This window comes from Meriones unguiculatus (assembly GCF_030254825.1).
Source record: "Meriones unguiculatus strain TT.TT164.6M chromosome Y unlocalized genomic scaffold, Bangor_MerUng_6.1 ChrY_unordered_Scaffold_23, whole genome shotgun sequence".
Lineage (NCBI taxonomy): Eukaryota > Metazoa > Chordata > Mammalia > Rodentia > Muridae > Meriones > Meriones unguiculatus.
The window spans coordinates 30,904,317-30,924,348 of NW_026843709.1; the positions used below are offsets into that span (position 1 = coordinate 30,904,317).

General features: G+C 41.4%; 1 non-coding gene across 1 annotated transcript; it reads left to right on the forward strand.

Annotated features, from left to right (window-relative positions):
* Nucleotides 1-227: 227 nt before the first annotated feature.
* Nucleotides 228-335, forward strand: LOC132651628 (U6 spliceosomal RNA). The gene has a single exon (XR_009589213.1). It is a non-coding gene; the product is annotated as a U6 spliceosomal RNA (small nuclear RNA).
* Nucleotides 336-20,032: the final 19,697 nt, after the last annotated feature.

The following is a 20,032-nucleotide window of genomic DNA, read 5'->3' on the forward strand; positions in this document are numbered from 1 at the left end:
CTTGGCAAGATGACATCATGGAAGGTTACTGTAAAAATATAAGCAATGTCCCAATTAAACAATTTTTCTTCAAAGTTTGACTTGGTCAGGGAGCATTTTCACAGAAAATAATTCACTGACTGAGGACATATCTGTCCTTTAACAAATAATAATTGAATGTGTGATAATGTGAAACTCACAAGTCAAGGACATGTGATTTATTAATGACCACCTGAAAGAAATACATGGCACTCACTTCAGCAGCACATATTCTAAATTTGGAAACAACACAGAGACGATTAACATGGCTCCTGTGTAAGAATGTCACACAAATTTGTGAAGTGTTCCATATATTTTTGGAGAAATTGAAGAAAACACAAATACATGAAATTGTGTAGAGAAAGAACTTAGGGAAGAAAACAGGAAATGCAGAGGTAAGCATAACCAATAGAATATAACATATGGAAGAAAAAATCTCAGGTGTGGAAGATACAATGGAAGAAATAGATGCATCTGTCAAAGAAGATGTTAAATCTAAAAAATAATTGACCCAGACCATCCAAGAAATTCAAGACACTATAAAAATACAAAACCTAAGAATAATAGGAATAGAGGAAAAAGAAGATTCCCTCCTCTAAAGCTCAGAAAATATTTTCAACAAAATCATTGAAGAAAAAGTTCCCAACTTAAAGGAGAGGCCAATAAGTATATAGAGGTCTACAGAACACCCAATAAATTAGTCGAGAAAAGAAAATCTTCAGGGCTTCCAAGATGGTGGCAGCTAGTGTGCAGATTAGCTGAAGGGAAGAGGACCCACAACACGGAAATTGGTTAGTGAAGGGGCTGATCAACCCAGAACAGAGTTATCTAGACTTCCAAGAAGAAAGACTAACCATGATCTGAGTCCTTCTAGAATCATATCATAGCAGACTCCTCCAGGAGGAGACACCCCGAGAGGTGATCCCCAGGAACTTCCTGGCATTCAAAACCCTACTCCCTCTTCAGAGAAGGCAGGAGGCATCCAGCAGAATCTGCCACAGACCACACTGTCTACCCCAGCCCCAGCAAGAGCTGTAGCTCCCACCAAAAAAAAAAAAAAAAAAAACTGAGATCGGGGCTGAGAAAACCCAAAACTTTCGGGCACTCCCAGAATGCTGCCATAACCCTTCGCGCAGAGCAGAAGGATAAAGAGGCACACAGCGGCTTCCCAGGACCGGACTCCAGTGCTGCCAGCTGCTCCTACCAACCGAACTTTAGCTGGGGATCTGGGACTGTAGCCACTCAACATGTCCTGAGATTCTCCTGGGTCCAGCGCAATAAGGTCTAGCACCAAGTCCTAACATAATGTTAATATGACATCACAATGTTGTGATGACATCAAAATGCTATTATGATATCATTGTTGAATGTATCACACTGGAATTTTGACAACACAAAGATATTATGACACCATAATGTTTTTATTACCTCACAATGCTATCATGACCTCAAGAGGGTATTAAGCCCTAACTATTCTATTATTACATCAAAAAGCTATCATGACATCACAATGAAATGACATCAAAATGATATTTTGATATCACAATGGTATTATGACATCACAATGCTATGCCAGTATCACAATGCAATGATGTTATCACAACTGTATTGACTTCACAATGCTATTATAATATCACAAGACTATTATGACATCATAATGATATGACATCTCAATGTTATCATGAAAACGATATATCACAATGTTATCAGTATGTCACAATTCTATTATGACTTCACAATGGGATTGCTTCACAATGCATTAGGACATCATGATGATATTACAAAGCTATTATGACATCACAATTTTATTATGAAATCACAATGCTATTATGATAGGAATGCAGTTTGACATCACAATGGAACTTTGACATCACAATATCTATTATGACATCATATTGTTCATATGACATCTTAATGCTATTATGACACCACAATGATATAATGACATCACAGTGGTATGACATACAAGGTATTATTATTTCACAATATTATGATTTCACAATGCTCATATGACCTCACAATCTTTAAAAGACATGAGAATGGTATGATGCTATTATGACATCACAATGGTATAACATCCCAATGGTATTATGACTTCACAATGGTATTATAACATCACAATGGTATTATGTCATCACAATGCTATGATGGCAATAGTATTATGGCATAACAATGCTATTTTTACATCACACTGATGTTATGATGTCACAACTCTATTATGACTTCATAATGGTATAACATCACAATGGTATTAGGACATCACAATGATATTATCATATCAAAATGGCATTATGACATCTCAATTATATTATGACATTACAATGATATGACATGACAACACTATTACGACATCCCAATTCTACAATGTCATAACAGTGGTATTGACATCACAATGCTATTATGATGTCACAATACTATTATGCCTTAACAATTATTTGACATCACAATGGTATCATGACATCACAATGCTATGATGATATAAGAGAGGTATCACATCCCAATGGTATTATATGATTTCACAATGGTGTAATAACATTTCAGTGTTATTTTGACTTCACAATGCTATTATGACATTACAGTGCTTTTATGACATCACACAATTATTATGATATCACAATGGTATTATGACTTCACAATGGTATTATGATATCACATTGCTATTATGAGATAACAATGCTATATGACATCACAATGGTATGATATCTCTGTTGTATGTGTCAATTAATATTTACATTTGATATAGTTTCTGGTAAAGCTCCTGTTAATCCTACAGAGCTGTATAACCAAATCACCACGCAGATTCTGGTTATTTTTAGTTAACCTAGAAAGAAATGCTGGCCAATAGTAATTCCATCCTAAACCACCAAACCCTCATAGTTTCTTAACATTTAGATTTTGCTCATTTTACTTCCTTTTCTGTGAAATCTTAGGTCTGGTTCATTCTCCATGTAGTTCCTAGTTCCACCCTCCACAGCTTGGTTCTCCTTGCTCTCTTCCCTCACCCTTTTTTTCCTCCCTCTCATTTCCTGCACTCTGGCTCATCCTATCTTTTCTGTCCTCTGGCTCCTCTCCTCTCCTTGCTCATCATTGTGGCTAGTTGCTTTATTTTGCCCTGCTTACACAAAGTTGAGACAGGATGCAAAGAATAAGTAACACAATGCAGTATCTGCATTGAAACCTGAGACTGGGGGTAGGATAAATCAACATTTGAATGAACAAGGGTAAGGTTGTTCAAAAGAACATTTTACCAACATTTTTCTCTTTAAGTTCAATAAAAGGCTCCTTTTATTTCAATACAATAATGATTATGAAATTGTGAAAACTAATAAGTAAAATCTACATGTGCAATGTCCATTCCATGTGTATTTAGCAACTTAGGAGAAAGTATCCAATTATCCTCTCTATCTTGACAAGTTTAGAATTCTATACCTAAATTAACTTTTATCCTCATTGGTATTACCTATATAAAAGCCTTTGTTAACTTCTAAACAACTTAAGCTATTTGTGGCACAATAACTATTTGGTCTTCAATCCCATCAGAGACTTGAGAAGGAATAAAATGAGTTCCTAGAGTAAATAGGAAGTGCATGTTAGCAGCTTCCAAAAAAAAAAAAAATAAAGACAGAAACAATTTGTAGCCTCAGCAGTCAATCAGTAACTTTGGAGCATCATCTTCAGCCTTCTGGCTCAGAATATGTTACAGACATATATGTGTAGGAGGAACTTTTTAGGACTTACTATGTCTTGGAGGAGTCCAGCAAACATATGACATCACAATGCTATTATGACATCACAATTGTATGGCATGTTAATGCTCTTATGACATGATTTTGGTATGACATCAAAATGGAATTTTGACATCACATTGCTATAACAATATCACAACACTATTACAGTTCCTTCTTCAACAACTTCAATGCATGCAAGTGCAGTTGTATGAATTTAAATTAAAGATTCCTAACAATCCCATTTGATATGGAGGTAAGTCAATGACTTGTAAGTAAAATTGTGGTTTTGCCAACCTAAGAGAGAGGCTCATAAGTATCACATCCTAGACCTAGATGATGAGAAAGGACAAATGCACATTTCTACAACTTAAGACAGGCTCTCCATAAAACAAAGAAGGGAGAACTGAAGGAACTTGGTAATTGGAATTCTGCCTCCTGGCCAGGGCAGATGCAGGTCTTATCTAAGTTCCATGTCTCATAGAATGTCCTTGGAAGTCTCTGCAAAGAGGGTGTTCTGAGCCTGAGAAGTAAACAGCAAGCACCCGGAAATCTTGGGAAACAGACAGTAAATTTTGTGTAATCTTGAGTGAATTTCTGGATGTCTTGCCACTTGGTACAGATGTGTTGCTACTGTGAAAAAAAAATTGCTTCTATACTTTGCTTTTAAAGGGTTCTTTGCATGTTCAGTAAACTGAGACTTAAACAGGAATCTGTCTTGTCTCCATTCTTTGTACTCCCATTTACACTCCCTCTTTCAGGTGGACCCTGTTCTACTAGCCTACAGGACTATCAGGTTACATGTTCTTTTCCCTGATCTTAAAGACTCAATACTCCAGGGAACCCTAGACCCTGCCAGCCTATTACATCAATAAGAATCTGAAGTTACATTTAGTCAGTATGCCAATAACTGCTCAGTTCAAAATCACAACCTAGGAAATTTCAGGTCCAAGAGCACAGTAGGAGACCAACTTGTCATTTGGTACATTACCCTTAATCCCACATCATTTGGAAGCTTTCCTATTTAGGAAGCTGTCCAATTAAAATATGTGGCTTTCTGCCCTCAACTAATAGATCCATGTTATATTTTTAGATTCACACAAATACTTCCTTTGGCATCAAGTGGGACTGCAAACACAGACCCACTGTCAGATATTATGCAGAGAGAGACCTTAAAACACCAAACACTGAATAGGATTTCTCTATGAAATCCTACCTTCCCTCAGTTCTCTGTGAAGCCTGCAGGAGAGGAAGAGTGTCATAAGTAGAGGGAATTGAGGATACTAGGAGAACAATGCCCTGAGAATCATGCCACAGAGGAAGATTATGCAGCCAGCATTGATGAGACCTAATTAGCTCGGCCCAGATAGAAGGGTGAGGAGGACCTACTCTGTTAGGGAACAAGAAGAAGGGCATAGGGATAGAAGATGGAGGGTGATTTGGACTGGAAAGAGAAGAAGGAGGAGGCAGCAGTGGGGATACAAATTGAAAAAAAAAAAACAAATATATAAGAAAAGCTGTGATTAAGGTGTTGAAGTAAAGAGCTCCTCAGGATAGGTGGCTTCTCTTGGAGGTAGTATTAGAGTGTGACAATGATGAACTCAGTTTTCTTTAAGTGACTTAGCAATGAGACTCTGATCATATTCCAATGAGTATATGGACATCACAACAATTGATGTATTATATTGAAAACTATTTTAGTATGACACATAGGTAGAAATTTGAACCTGGGAGCAATGGAAAAGGAGTGTAATATATGTAATTTGAAATTTGCACATAATCAATAAAATAATATGTTGACAACTTTTGCAATAACTTTTAACATGGAAAAAATTCCGCTAAAGGAGAGGAGAGTTTGACTTTGAAAGGCATGCTTTCCAGGAACTCAGTATGTGCAAAGAATCCAGCCATGAACTAGTGTTTACCCAGCTACCTGAGACCCAATGAGCTCAGGTGGCACTTCTGAACAAGCAGTCCTTGAACTAATGTTTAGAGGGTTTGTCTGGAGGACCACATCAGGTACACAGCTCCTCTAGTATCCTAGGCATATAACACTGACCCGTTTCTCCTTCATGATGGCCCAGTTTTAACTGTAAAACACAGGACCAGGAATCTTACTAATTGTTCACTTAGTAGGATACAGCTGCCCATCCAGCCAGGTCAGCCAAGGCAAGCCTGCTCAAATAGGGTTGGCAACCCTAGTGTGGAATACAACTAGCTGTATCGCAGTTCTCCTTTTAAACTCACTGAACATTCTCTGTTTCAGCCAAACCAGTTCCAAGATCTTTCTGGTTTGCATCTCTTTTCCCTCTTCTTAGAGTCTCAAAAACCCGGGGAACCCTAGAACATGACATCCTATTAAATCAATAAGTATGTGAAGGTACATTTAGTGAGTATGCAAGTAAATGCTCAGTTCAAAGTCACAACCTAGGAAATATCAAATCCAAGAACACATTAGTGAACCACCTTGTCATTCAGCACAATCCCCTTATCCCACATCACTTTGAAGCTTCCCTAATTAGGAAGGTATCCAATTCAATAAACATTAAAATTTAATTTCCTACCTGATATTGTCACAGAGGTAAACAGGAGTAAAGGTATGGGATCTTGGTAAAGGAATGATGTAAAGGCTTGTCGTGTTTCACAAGAAACAAGTGAAGTGTGCACAGCATCAGAGATACTGTACAATGAGGAAAGTTTGTGTACTCATCTCCATTGTACAGGGAGAATGATGTAATGAAACAGGTGAAAGCCTGTAAGAGTTTCAGGAGCCAGACATTAAAAGGGCAAAGTGGAAAGCCTGCTTGAGAGAAAGTCTGAGCAGCCTTACATGCCTCAATCTAGGCACCTGAAAGCACAACCCAAGACTCTTAGTTTAGGAAAATGTCACATATTTATTTTAGGTGGTCATTAATAAAGTCATGTGTCCTTGACATGTGACTTTCATAGTATCAAGATTCCATTATTATTTGTTAAATGCACAGATATGTCCTCAGTCAGTGAATTACTTACTGGGAAAATGTTCCTATACCAAGACAACTCTTTGAACAAAAAGCATTTAATTAGGACCTTGCTTATATTTTTACAGAGACCATCCTGAATGTCATGTCTGCATGCAGTCATCTTGTTGTAGTCCTTTAGCAGAACTGATATCTTTTTGTTCTGTACCACAATCAGCAATGAAGAGAGAGAGAGACTGACAGAGACAGAAAGAGAAAGAGCTAGAGAGACAGATTAAGAAGCAGAAGGACTGACACAAAGAGAAACAAAGATATAAAGTGACAGAGTCTGAGAGACTGAGACTCTATTCTGTCTGGTCACTTTCATGGCATATCAACCTCGAAGCACATACTCCTATATTATAACTCCAATAGGAATTATATTATCTAATAAGGCCATACCTTCTAAAACTCTCCAGATATTTCCTCATGTTAGATTCAAAATGAGCTTCACATGGATATTGCAATTCAATTCATTAGGAAGTAGAAGAAGATGGAGGGACTTCTAGGTTATAAGATCATAGTTATCCTGATAGTTTGTCATTCAATAAAATGATTAAAGTTCCAGCAACTTCCAAGGACTAAAGAACAGGACTGACAATCTCCTTTGGGGATAATGTGGAATATTTACATAACAGAGTATTCTTCAGCTAAGAAAATGACAACAAGATATTTCCAGACAAATGTATGGAACCAGGAAAAAATCATCATGTGTGAAGTAAATAAAATGCAGAAAGACAATATGGTATATTCACTTATTTTGAGGTCTCCTAATATGGGCAGATAAAGTTCAAAGAGGCCATCTATTTTGACCAAAACTGTCTTCACTAAGGTGATTGAGTGGCAGTTAATTGTGTTGGTGCCAGGGCATGCTACAGAAATTTTAAAGCAACCCAGATTGTTGTTATTATAATATGTTGCTCTCGGCCCTTAAATGATAGATCAGTGATATGTTCTTAGATCCACAGAGATGCTTCCTTGTGAATCAAATAGGATTGCATACAGAGACCTACATTTCCATATTATGCAGAGAGAGACCTTAAAACACCCAGCCCTAATGAGAATTTCTTATGAAAATCTCCCTCCTCTCAGAGTCCTTGGAAACATTCAGGATAAGATATAGGAAGAGTATCATAAGTAGAGGGAATTGAGTACACAAGGGGAACAATGCCCTGAGAATCAGGACACAGAAGAAAATAATGCAGCCATTCTTGATGAGACCTGATAAGCCAGGGTCAGATAGGAGGGGGAATAGGCCCTCCCTCTCAGGGAACTAGAGAAAGGGCATAGAGGTAAAAGAAAGAGGGTGGACTGTAAGGAGAAGTGGTTGGAGCATCAGAGGGGATACAATATGAACAAAATATAATAAATAAATCAGAAGAAAAAATGGGATCAAGGGTTCTACAATACTGATATCTTCTTCTTGGCTGTAGTACCATGGTGTTATAGGATGAATTCAATTTTCTTTATGGGACTTGTCACTGAGATTCTGATCATGTTCTGATGAGTATATGAACAACACATACTTGAACTGATGTATTTTTTAAGAAAATTAAATTTAGTGTGACACATAGGTAGAAATTTGAATGTGGGAGCAATGGAAAAGGAGTGTAATGTACATTATATGAAATTCCTAGATAATAAATAAAAATAATATGTTGACAACTTTTACAATGACTTTTAACATAGAGAAAAGATTCTGCCAAAGTAGGACAGAGTTTAACTTTGCTAGGCATGCTTTCCAGAAACTTGAACTAGTGGTTATCCAGCTACCTCAGACCACAAAAGTTCATGTGGCACCTTTGAACAAGTAGTCCTGTCACTATCACTATATTTAGACGGTTTGTATGGAGAACCATCTCAGGAAACACAGCTGCTCTTGTATCCTAGGCATATAACACTGACCCATATCACTGTCTTGAAGGCCCAGTTTTAAATGTAAATACCAGGAAGAGAACGATTCTTCACTGACCAATGACAAGGACATAGCTGCCCATCCAGGCAGGTCAGTCAAGTCAACCCCTGCTCATAGAGGTTTGGCAACACTATTGTGGAACAGTACCAGCAGCAAATAGTTTATTTCCCCTCATTTCTTCTTTTGCACTCACAGATTTTCTGTTTCACCCAAACCTGTCCCAGGAATTGTCTGGTTCGTGAAAGAGTCTGGTAATTGTAATTCTGCCTCATGGCCTTGGCAGATGTGGGTCTTATCTAAGTTCCATATCTCAGAGAATGTGCTTAATGGTCTCTTCAAGTGGGGTCTTCTGACCCTGAGAAGTAAATTGCAAGCTCCGTGTGTGTGTGTGTGTGTGTGTTTGTTGTGTTTGGGGGGTAGTATTTCAGAGCCCCACTATTTCTGAGGTGTTCTGGAGTGGTGAGTAAGGCACTCAATATGTACCCCATAATGTGCCCCTACCTTCAGGTACCGTTATTACCAGAATGTGTGCACTCACAGCTATTCCTTTGTGTGGTGGGACTGGGACCAATGAGAGCAAGAGATTGACTGGATGGTGCTGAATGGCATCAACCTGGCACTGGCTTGGAGTGGCCAGGAGGCCATCTGGCAAGAGGTTTGTGCCAAATTGGCCCCTGACACTCTCCTGCCCACCTCACACATCATACGGGCCCTGGAGAACTGAGGCTTCCCTGCAACCATGAGAACCAGAGAGCAAACTTGTGTAACCTTGAGTGAATTCCTGGATGCCTTGCCAGGTGGCACAGATGTGTATCTACTGTGAAAATATTTTTTCTTGTACCCTTTGCTTTATAAGGGTTGTTTGCACATTCAATAAACTGAGACTTGATCACATATCTGTCTTGTCTCCATTCTAAACACCTATCCTCCCATTTCTAACTCCCTTTTTCAGGTAGACCCTGTTCAAGTAGTCCATAGGAATGGTCAGGTGGCACCTGAACAAGGGACCTTGAAAATGAGGGGCAACTTGAGAAACACTGGTTTTTGGAGCTCCAGATGCCTAAGAAAAAAGTGATTCTTGAAGACTGCCCATCACAGGGAGAAATACAAGGTAGGCAGGCAGGCAAATCATGAGGCAGAGAAATAGCAAGGAGATGTTAATGAGGACTTTAAAGTCAATGCCAATAAAAGAGAGTAATTGGGAGAAATGCCCTTATTCCCTGTAGTTTGTAAATGAAGTTTGTCTCTGGTTTCCAGTTGAAGGTGCCATCAATCTGGAAACTTGGGAAAAGGATACTCACAAGCTAAAGACACACTTGGGGAAATTAGAGCAGTGAAACAGACAGAAAAAAAAATGTACTCCTAAGGTTATTTCATTCATAAAGGAGATCAAACATATTTGTGTAATTTGAGAGCAGAAAAAAATTTAGGAGCTAGATAGTGAGGATGAAACAGAGTCAGAGGAAGAAACTGCCAAGTCTCATAATTCAGACTGACCTCCCACACCCTCTGACCCTGCGAAATTCCCTGCCCCATGTGCAGGAGATATGGTACCACTGCAGGAGGATATTACTGCTCTCTGAAAGAAAGTCCAATTAGAAAAGGAACAAGTACAGCTATTAAAGGAATTAGAGAAATATACATAATAATAATATGGGATTGTTTGCACTATTAAATTTTAAAGTCTGGTTTTGAATTTTAACATTTATAAATGTGCTTCATGATTTTACTCCTAAAGAGGATGCTTTGTTTTAATATTACAAAAACAGTTTTAAAAAAATGTTTTGGTAGAAAAGGCAAAGATACCTGTTCAGTCGAGTTACTTAAAACCCTGCAAGGTTGTTGGGAGCCGCCGCGTGAATGTTTCGCCGGCAGAAACACACGCGACCACAGGAATCCTTCCGCAGTAAACTTTATTAGTCACGCGATGAAGAGGGGAGAGAGGGAGACCCCCGATGTGGCGCTGTTTATATAAGCCGGGGTCGCACCTGAGTGACGTGTGAATACCCTGACTGGCTGCTTACTTTTACCCTGCCTGATGACTAGGACCATTATGCTAGCGGCCTTGTGACGTGTCAATAACCCTGGTTGGCTGCTCACTCTTACCGGCGTGCCTACGCAATCCTTAGCGTGCTCACACAATCTTTAGCGTGTATACGCATCTACGCATGCACCCTGGAGGTTTAAGTTTTGAGGGCGAGATGTCAGCGCCAGCTAGTGGCATCTGAGTCTCGGCTCTCCACATCTCCCTTTTTGTTATAAATAAATAAATGAAAACTGCCTAAAAGCCTATAAGCACGGTACAAGAGGGCCCTAAGCTCGATCAAGCAAACTCCTTCTTTGGGGAGTAAGCGATCAAAAGCTTTAGATTACTCCCTTACCCCACCAGGTGCAATGGAAACAAGTCCTCTGGGTGCAGGGGCTAGGGGAGAAGATTTTTAAAAGGAGGTGACACTCATTCCCGTGCAATGGAATAAAATTCCAGGGAGTGCAAGAGCTGTCACCCTCCTGTCTAGGTACCACATCTCAGAAAGGAGGTGACACTCATTCCCGTGCAATGGAATAAAATTCCAGGGAGTGCAAGAGCTGTCACCCTCCTGTCTAGGTACCATAACCGTTTAGGCAAAGGCAACATTAACCTGGATCACTCATCGACTCAGTGTAATGGGTGAAACCCCTGAGGTGCATCGACTGAGTGTCACAGTCTGTTTTAATTTTTTAACATGGATAACCGAATTTTTGGGAGACGATCCTTGTTCCAAGGGTGCTAGTGCTTGCGCGATTGCGACCTAGTCATGTCTGTTTTGGGTATAGAGTTTGCAGAACAACCAGAGTAAAAAACACTAAGCCACGACACAATGCTACACCAAACATTCCGACCCCCACCCAATCTGAAGTAAGAAAAGGCAGAAGAAACCCAGGGTAAAGCCAGTCTGTGGGCAATGAATCCACAGAATTAGTGGTCCTCCTCGCTGTCCTTGATTCTTTCAGCAGTAGCAGGTGTGTCTGTTGGAAGATCATCTTCAGCTGTCACGAGCTTTCGCGTGAGGCGCTCCAGTACCCAGAATGGATTGTTTTCTTTCTGTGGAAAAACACAGACAGCTCCCCTGGATCTTATTAAAATAGGATCCGGGCCTTTCCACTGTCCAGTTAAGACATCCTTCCATATAATCATCTCCTTGGGCCTGTTAGGCCCTGAACAGTGGCGATCAGCAGCCGAGTGGCCTTGACTGTCCAAATTTAAAAAATTGAGAGTGAAGAGTGCCAGTGAAACCGTCACTCATGGCACTGAGGGCAGAGCCTCCTGGACTCCTCCCCTTTGTTTTATTAAATAGGATTTTAGGGTGCGGTGAGCACGTTCAATGATGCCCTGGCTTTGGGGGTTGTAGGGGAGCCCTGTGAGATGGGTTATTTCCATCTGATGACAAAACTGTTTAAATTTTTGAGAAGTATAGGCTGGCCCATTGTCAGTTTTTAGAATTTTGGGCTTTCTCCAGGCACTCCATGCCTCTAGGCAATGTTGAATAACATGGGCTGCCTTTTCTCCAGTCAGGGGAGAAGCAAACATAACTCCAGAGCAAGTATCAACAGAAACATGCAAGTATTGAAGTTTACCAAAAAATGAAATGTGGGTGACATCCATCTGCCACACTTGTAGTGGACAGATTTCTCTGGGATTAATCCCAACATGAAGCACAGGTAAGAACTGACAGCAATTTTGACATTGGGTAACAATATCTCTAGCTTTCTTTCTAGTTATGTTAAATCGATTACGCAATGTCTCAGCTGTAACATGAAATCTTTTATGAAACTCCTTAGCCAATTTTAAATTTGAAAGGAGGGCAAATGCAATCATCTTTGTGGCTCGATCTGCCAGGTCGTTTCCACGGGACATGGGCCCCGGTAGACCGGAATGAGCCCTGATGTGTGTAATAAAAACAGGGTATCTTTTGGTAATTAAGGCAAACTGAATCTTTTGAAAAATTTTTGCAAGCTTGCTAGACGCTTTAATTAATCCAGCAGCCTCTAAGATTTTGGTTGCATTTACCACATAACTAGAATCAGAAACAATATTTAAGGGACCTGGAAATTTTTTTAAAACTTTTAACACTACTAAACATTCCACAATTTGAGGCGAGGTCTCATGATATTGCTTAGAAATAACTTTATTATTAACCACATAAGCTCCTATTCCTGTTTTTGACCCATCTGTATAGACTACCAGTCCATCCCGAAGTGGCCTTTGAGACGTTACATGCGGGAAGACTACCTCCTGAGTTAAGGCAAATTGCAAAATAGGATGTTTTGGGTAATGATTATCAATTGAACCACTAAAAGAGGTAACCAGCACCGCCCAAATATCAAAGGTAGCAGTTAATACCTGAACTTGGTGAGCCGTATAAGGCACTATTAAAGACTTTGGCTCCTTCCCAAAGTATGTAATGGCTGTTTTTAACCCACGAAGTGCGAGTTGAGCGACTGCATCCGGATACCATTCAATAATTTTTGTAAGAGAGGCATTGGGATGAACCCACACTAAGGGCCCACCTTGCCATAATACAGCAGTTGGCAAATGTTTAGTTTTAATGACACACAGGTCAAAGGCCTTAGTTTCATCTACACGTTTTAATTGGGCATTCTGTAAAGCATTTTCTACCACTCGCAGAGCGTGGCTTGCAGCCGGTGTTAAGGCTCTGGGTGAAGAAATATGAACATCTCCTTCCAAAATATCAAATAGGGGCTTTAATTCAGCAGAAGGAATTTTTAAAAACGGCCTAAGCCAATTTATATCACCTAATAATTTTTGAAAATCATTTAAGGTACGTAAATGATCCCTGCGAATTTTTATTTTTTGAGGAACTATTTGTTCCGGATAAATAACAGTCCCTAGAAAGGAGCCCACTTCTGAAATTTGGACCTTTTCAGTGGCAATATGTAATCCCCATTGTTGCAGGGCCTTTTGCAACAAAGGATACGCATCTTGTAAGATGGCTAACTTCTCATGGCACAAGAGAATATCATCCATATAATGAATCAGCAACAAGGAAGGAAATTGCTGTCTAACTGGTTCAAGAGCCATCTGCACATACAATTGACACATGGTGGGGCTATTAGCCATGCCTTGAGGTAAGACTGTCCACTGATATCTCTGGTCTGGCTCATGGCGATTAACAGCAGGTAGGGTAAAGGCAAATCTCTGTCTGTCTTGTGGGCACAATGGAATGGAGAAAAAACAATCCCTGATGTCTATTATTATAATTCTCCATTGCTTAGGCAGGGCTGAGAGCAGAGGCAAGCCTCGTTGCACTGTTTCAAATAATCGCATCTGTGCATTAATAGCCCTCAGGTCATGGAGAAGCCTCCACTTTCCTGATTTTTTTTTTATAACAAAAATGGGTGTATTCCAGGGGGAAGTAGATGGTTCCAAATGACCAAGCTGTACCTGTTCTTTAACCAGCCTTGTAGCGGCTTCTAGCTTTTCAGAGGAAAGGGGCCATTGGGGAACCCATATGGCTTCCTCTGTGAGCCAAGATATGTGTATGGAACCCCCAATGGCAGTTAATGAAAACCCAGGCCTTGTCTTTCTGTATTATTTTTCTGTGAAATTGGGTGCAATCTCCCTTGTTCCTGTTTTCCAAGGCCTCTTCCTTCCTTATAACCCATCCCTTTTATTATATTAATTGCCTGTTGAGAGTATTCATTGGTCAATGCTAATCCTAAATCCTGCAAAATATCTCTTCCCCAGAGATTGACAGGGAGAGGAAGAACATATGGCATGAAACTCCCTGTTTGACCTTTCGGTGCTTGCCACCTCAAGGAACGTGAACTAACTGCAGGGCTGGCCTCATATCCCAACCCTTGTAAGGAGTGGGACGATTGTGTAACAGGCCACGCCTTAGGCCACCAGGTGGAAGAAATAATGCTTTTATCAGCCCCGGTGTCCAAAATACCAGTAAAACCTTTTCCTTTTATCTGTAATTGTAAGGTAGGCCTGGTCTTAAGATCAACTACCAAATGAGCAAAATCTGTTCCTGTGGAACCGAGCCCTCTTGTGCCCCTTGGTGTTTTGGTAGATGGGAAACAGTCGTGAAGACTTGGGAGGAAGACTAATTGAGCAATCCTATCTCCAGGGGAAATAGAAAATATACCTTGGGGGCAGGAACAAAGCACCTGGAGCTGTCCTGTAAAATCCTGATCTAAAATTTCAGGATGGATCATAAGTCCTTTTAAAGTGAGAGAGGAGCGACCCAGAATAAGACCAACACTCCCTTCAGGCAGGGGACCTTTAAACTCCACTGGGACAGGTTGCACCCCCATGTGTGGCATTAATAAGAATTGGGAGGTGGAACGGAGGTCCAGGCCTGCTGATCCTCTGGTTGCTCTATAGCTGGATAAGCCCTCCTGTTGTCTGTTTGTGCCCCATTTTTTCTGGGGCCCTGGGACTTGGGGCCCTGAAATCCGTTTTTTGGACTATTTTCATTCCTCTCATCAGGGGGGTTCTCATGCTGGATAAGCTTTCCCTGAATATCTCTAATTGAACGGCATTCATTAGCCTAGTGATTGCCTTTTCTACACTTAGGGCAAAGCCCAGGAACTTTCTTTTGCACAGACACATGACAATCTCTCTTAAAATGACCCATTTTACCACAATTAAAACAAACTTTATTGTTTTCAGAACTTGGGCGGTTATTGCTCTGTAATATAGCTGCCGCCAGCCCGGTGTTGGTAAGCGGGCCTCCTAGTCCTCGGCAAACCTTTATCCAATCTGTCAGTCCTTTGTTCCTTTTGGGGATAATGACTGCCTTGCATTCTGGTGAAGCATTTTCATACACCAGCTGTTTTATCATTGGCCGGACCCTTTCCGGGTCTCCAAATATCCTGCCTGCTGCATTCGTCATTCTGGCCACATATTCTGGGAATGACTCCTGAGGACCCTGGATAATTTTTGTTAAATGGCCCTCGGTCCCACCCTTCTTTGAAAGGGCCTTCCATGCTTTAATGGCAGCAGCGGATATTTGGCCATACGCTCCCCAATCATAATCTGTCTGTTGCTGGACATGTGAACCTTTTCCTGTTAGTAGCTCGAATGTCCAGCGTCGTTGATTGTCTTCTGCACTGGCATTAGCCCTAGCTTGGGATTGGCAGGCATCATACCATAGGGCTTTCCATTCCAAATATACTCCCATATTAGGGAGGGCAGCTTTCACTACAGTCTGCCAATCATTTGGGGTCATTGCTGTAGAGCCTAGCCTCTCAAGCTGCATAATTGTGAAATTAGCATCCACCCCGTACTTATTAACTGACTCTGCCAGCTCCTTGACTAGAGGGTAATCTATAGGCACATGGACACGGCCTCCCTCCACATCTTTAAATACTGGAAAAGTCTGAAAAATCTTGTGTCTATCTTCTGTTGAAAAAAAGGAATCAGGACAGTGCCTCCCGGTGTAGGATGGGGGAGCACTGGAGACAACCGGAGCGGCCGATTGAGAAAGTGCGCCCTTCCTGTTTCTCATACTACCTTGCTTTTGATATAATAGTGACGGCCGCTCATCCGGATGGTATCGTTTTCTCTCATAGTAGGCTGCTTCTTCCTCAAAATCCTCTCTGTCGAAGGGATATAGCTTCTCAAATCCCAGGGTGTTCTTCCCCTGACCTCTCGCTTCCGTGGCTTTAACGTCCACAGAAGGGTCTTTTTTCTTAGAGACGTCCCTATCTCTATCCATTGGGGCCCTTAACCTCATCTCACGTCCTGATTTTGGCATGTTGTCTTGCAACCCCCCTATCCTTAACCTCCTGCTACTCCTCTTTCTCCCGAGGCAGTCCTTGAGTTTGCACGAGACCCAAAAAAGGAAAGCTATGGCGGCTATCGCAGCAGAGAAGGCCATAAGGGCTTCTGCTAGCCAAAATGAGAAACGGGATAAGTCGAGATCGAACATGTCTTTCAGGACAAACCTTAATGTTGCGGTTCTGAATTCCTCCCTGCTAAAGGGGGCCCTCCTTACCCAGCAATGTTCCCGGGTTTCGGCACCAGATGTTGGGAGCCGCCGCGTGAATGTTTCGCTGGCAGAAACGCACGCAACCACAGGAATCCTTCCGCAGTAAACTTTATTAGTCACGCGATGAAGAGGGGAGAGAGGGAGACCCCCGATGTGGCGCTGTTTATATAAGCCGGGGTCGCACTTGAGTGACGTGTGAATACCCTGACTGGCTGCTTACTTTTACCCCGCCTGATGACTAGGACCATTATGCTAGCGGCCTTGTGATGTGTCAATACCCTGGTTGGCTGCTCACTCTTACCGGCGTGCCTACGCAATCCTTAGCGTGCTCACGCAATCTTTAGCGTGTATACGCATCTACGCATGCACCCTGGAGGTTTAAGTTTTGAGGGCGAGATGTCAGCGCCAGCTAGTGGCATCTGAGTCTCGGCTCTCCACACAAGGTTTTACTTTAAAACAAATCACAAGATCTTCCAAGATGGTGGCAGCTAGTGTGCAGCTTAGCTGAAGGGGAGAGGACCCGCAACACGGAAATTGGTGAGTGAAGTGGCTGATCAACCAAGAATAGAGTTATCTAGACTTCCAAGAAGAAAAAGATTAACCATGATCTGAGTCCATCTAGAATCAGATCACAGGATGAGACACCCCGAGAGGTGATCCCTAGGCACTTCCTGGCACCCAAAACCCTACTCCCTCTTCAGAGAAGGTAAGAGGCATCCAGCAGAATCTGCCACAGTCCACACTGTCTGTACCCCAGCTCCAGCTCGAGCTACAGATCTTTCCCCACCACAAAAAAAAAAAAAAAAAAGATGGGGGCTGAGAAAACCCAAATCTTTCAGGCACTCCCTGAACACTGCCATAACTCAGCTGCAGCAAAGCAGAAGGATGAAGAGGCATATAGCTGCTTCCAAGTGACTGGATTCCAGTGCTGCTGGCTGCTCCTAGCACACAAACTTCAGCTGGGGATCTGGGACTGTGGTCATTCAACACATCCTGAGATTCTCCTGGGTCCAGCACAAAAAGCCCAACCAAACACTGGCAGAGAAATGTCCCAACCCCTTCTGGCACTCCCCTGAGAGCACCACCATAAGCTTGCCCTAGCAGAGGGGAAGGTCAGAGGGGAAGATAGAGAGGCAGCCTGCCATAGGACACAGCACTCCCTCTCCAGCTCAACCAGTGGAATTTGGCAGAGAAACCCAAGCTCTGGATCTGAGGACACTCAGCCATAACAGGTACTCTCTAAGAATCAGCAAACATGGGTTCTACCACCAGGCTGATTATGTCAGAGAGAGCTGGGCCCGGAATCTGGGAGTGAGAACACTCAACCTAACTCTTTCCAGCACAACCCCTGGACCAGTCAACATAACCCCTCCTGGCAGAGGGAAAGGACAGAGAGTCAGCACACAGGAAACGTGGACACCGAGTCCTGTGTCCACATTACCACAGAGCTGAATCTTAGCCTACCCATGCATTTTCCACAGCAGGACCAAATCAGAGAGTAGAGAGCAAGGGGAAACCCTGTGCATTCCAACTGGTCCTGAAGGAGAGTGAGTGAGCATTCTAGGGAGAGTTTTCCCCAGACCCAGGACCTCTGAAAGAAAAAACAGATGAGATCCCTACCACCCACACCCCTAGTGTGGGCATCATAGGGATTCTTGGGATAGCGACCCCAACGTTGAAGCCTCTGCCTTGTGGGTTCACCAGTGTATTCCAGGCAAACAATCCCTGGATCTCAGACAGAACTGCATAATAGTGGCCTGCAGGTCACTGCAGTAGTCAGAAAATTGCGCATGCACATTGCGCCCACTAAAAGCGCATGTGAATAGCACTCACTGGCATCACATTCCTTATTTAGGCAAAACTGAAACCACAATGCACACTCCCAAACCACTGAACCTCTCTCATCTTCCTGAAAAAGACAGTCCAGAAAACAGAGACAATCATAGCCTGAACTACAAACTCGAGGAACAAACAGTGAGATTTATAAATAACCAGATGGCTAGAGGCAGACATAAGAACACACCCAACAAAAATCAGGACATAATGACCTCACCAGCAACTCCACAAAACAATGGAAACTTCAATTCACTAGATATACAAGAAAATGACCTCAAAACTATGTTTCTCCAGCTATTAGAGGCCCATAAAGATGAAATGAACAAAGCCCTCAGAGAACTAGCCAGAGAAATCTAACAAAGAGGAAACAAATAGAGCTCTCAGAGAAATGACCATGAAAATTGAGGCAAACAAAGAAAAAAAGAACAAAGCTCTCAAAGAAGTGTCCACACAAATGAAGGCAAATAAAGAAGAAATAAATAAAGCTCTCATAGAAATACAGGCAATTATAGCCAAAAAAGTAGAGGCACAATTAGTGATACATAGAGAGAAAATGGACAAAAGAATAGAAGCTGTCATTGAAAAGCAGGACTCCACACTCAAACAGATGAAGGAAATGGTGCAAGACATTGAAACAGAATTAAAATCAATAAAAAAAAACACAAATAGAAAAAAACCTGGAGCTAGAGAACATAGAGAAAAGACCAGGAACAACAAAGGTAAGCATCACCAACAGAATACAAGAGATGGAAGAAAATCTCAGGAGCCAAAGATAACACTTGCGGAAATTGACATGTCAAAGAAAAAATAAAATCAGAAAAGTTCCAAATAAAAACCATCCAAGAAATCAAGGACACCATGAAAAGATAAAACCTAAGAATAATAGGAGTAGAAAAAAGAAGACATCAGGCTCAAAGGTCCAGAAAATATTTTCAAGAAAATTATAGAAGAAAATTCTCCAACTTAAAAAAGGAGATATCCATAAACATACAAGAGGCCTAGAGAACACCAAGTAGACTGGACCAGAAAAGAAATTCTTCAGGTCACATCATAGTCAAAACACTGAACCTACAGAACAAAGAAAAAATTCTAAAAGCAGCAAGGGAAAAAGGCCAAGTAACATATGAAGGCAGACCTATCAGAATCACACCAGATTTATCAACAGAAACTATGAAAGCCAGTAGGGCCTGGAAGAAATCATACAGTCCTTAAGGGACCACAGATGCCAACCCAGATTACTATACCCAGCAAAACTTTCAATCAACATAGATGGAGAATTCAAAATATTCCATGACAAAACCAAATTTAAAAAATATCTACATAGTAACCCAGCCCTACAGAAGTTACTAGAAAGGAAACTCCAAACCAAAGAAAACAACTACACCCAAGGAAACAGAGGAAATAGATAACTACACAACAAAAACAACAACAACAAAAACAAAAGAGTACAAGCAATGAAACTCAGTGACACCACCAACTCCACATCAAAAGTAAGTAACAATTGTTGGTCACTAGTATCTATCAACATCAACGAACTCACGA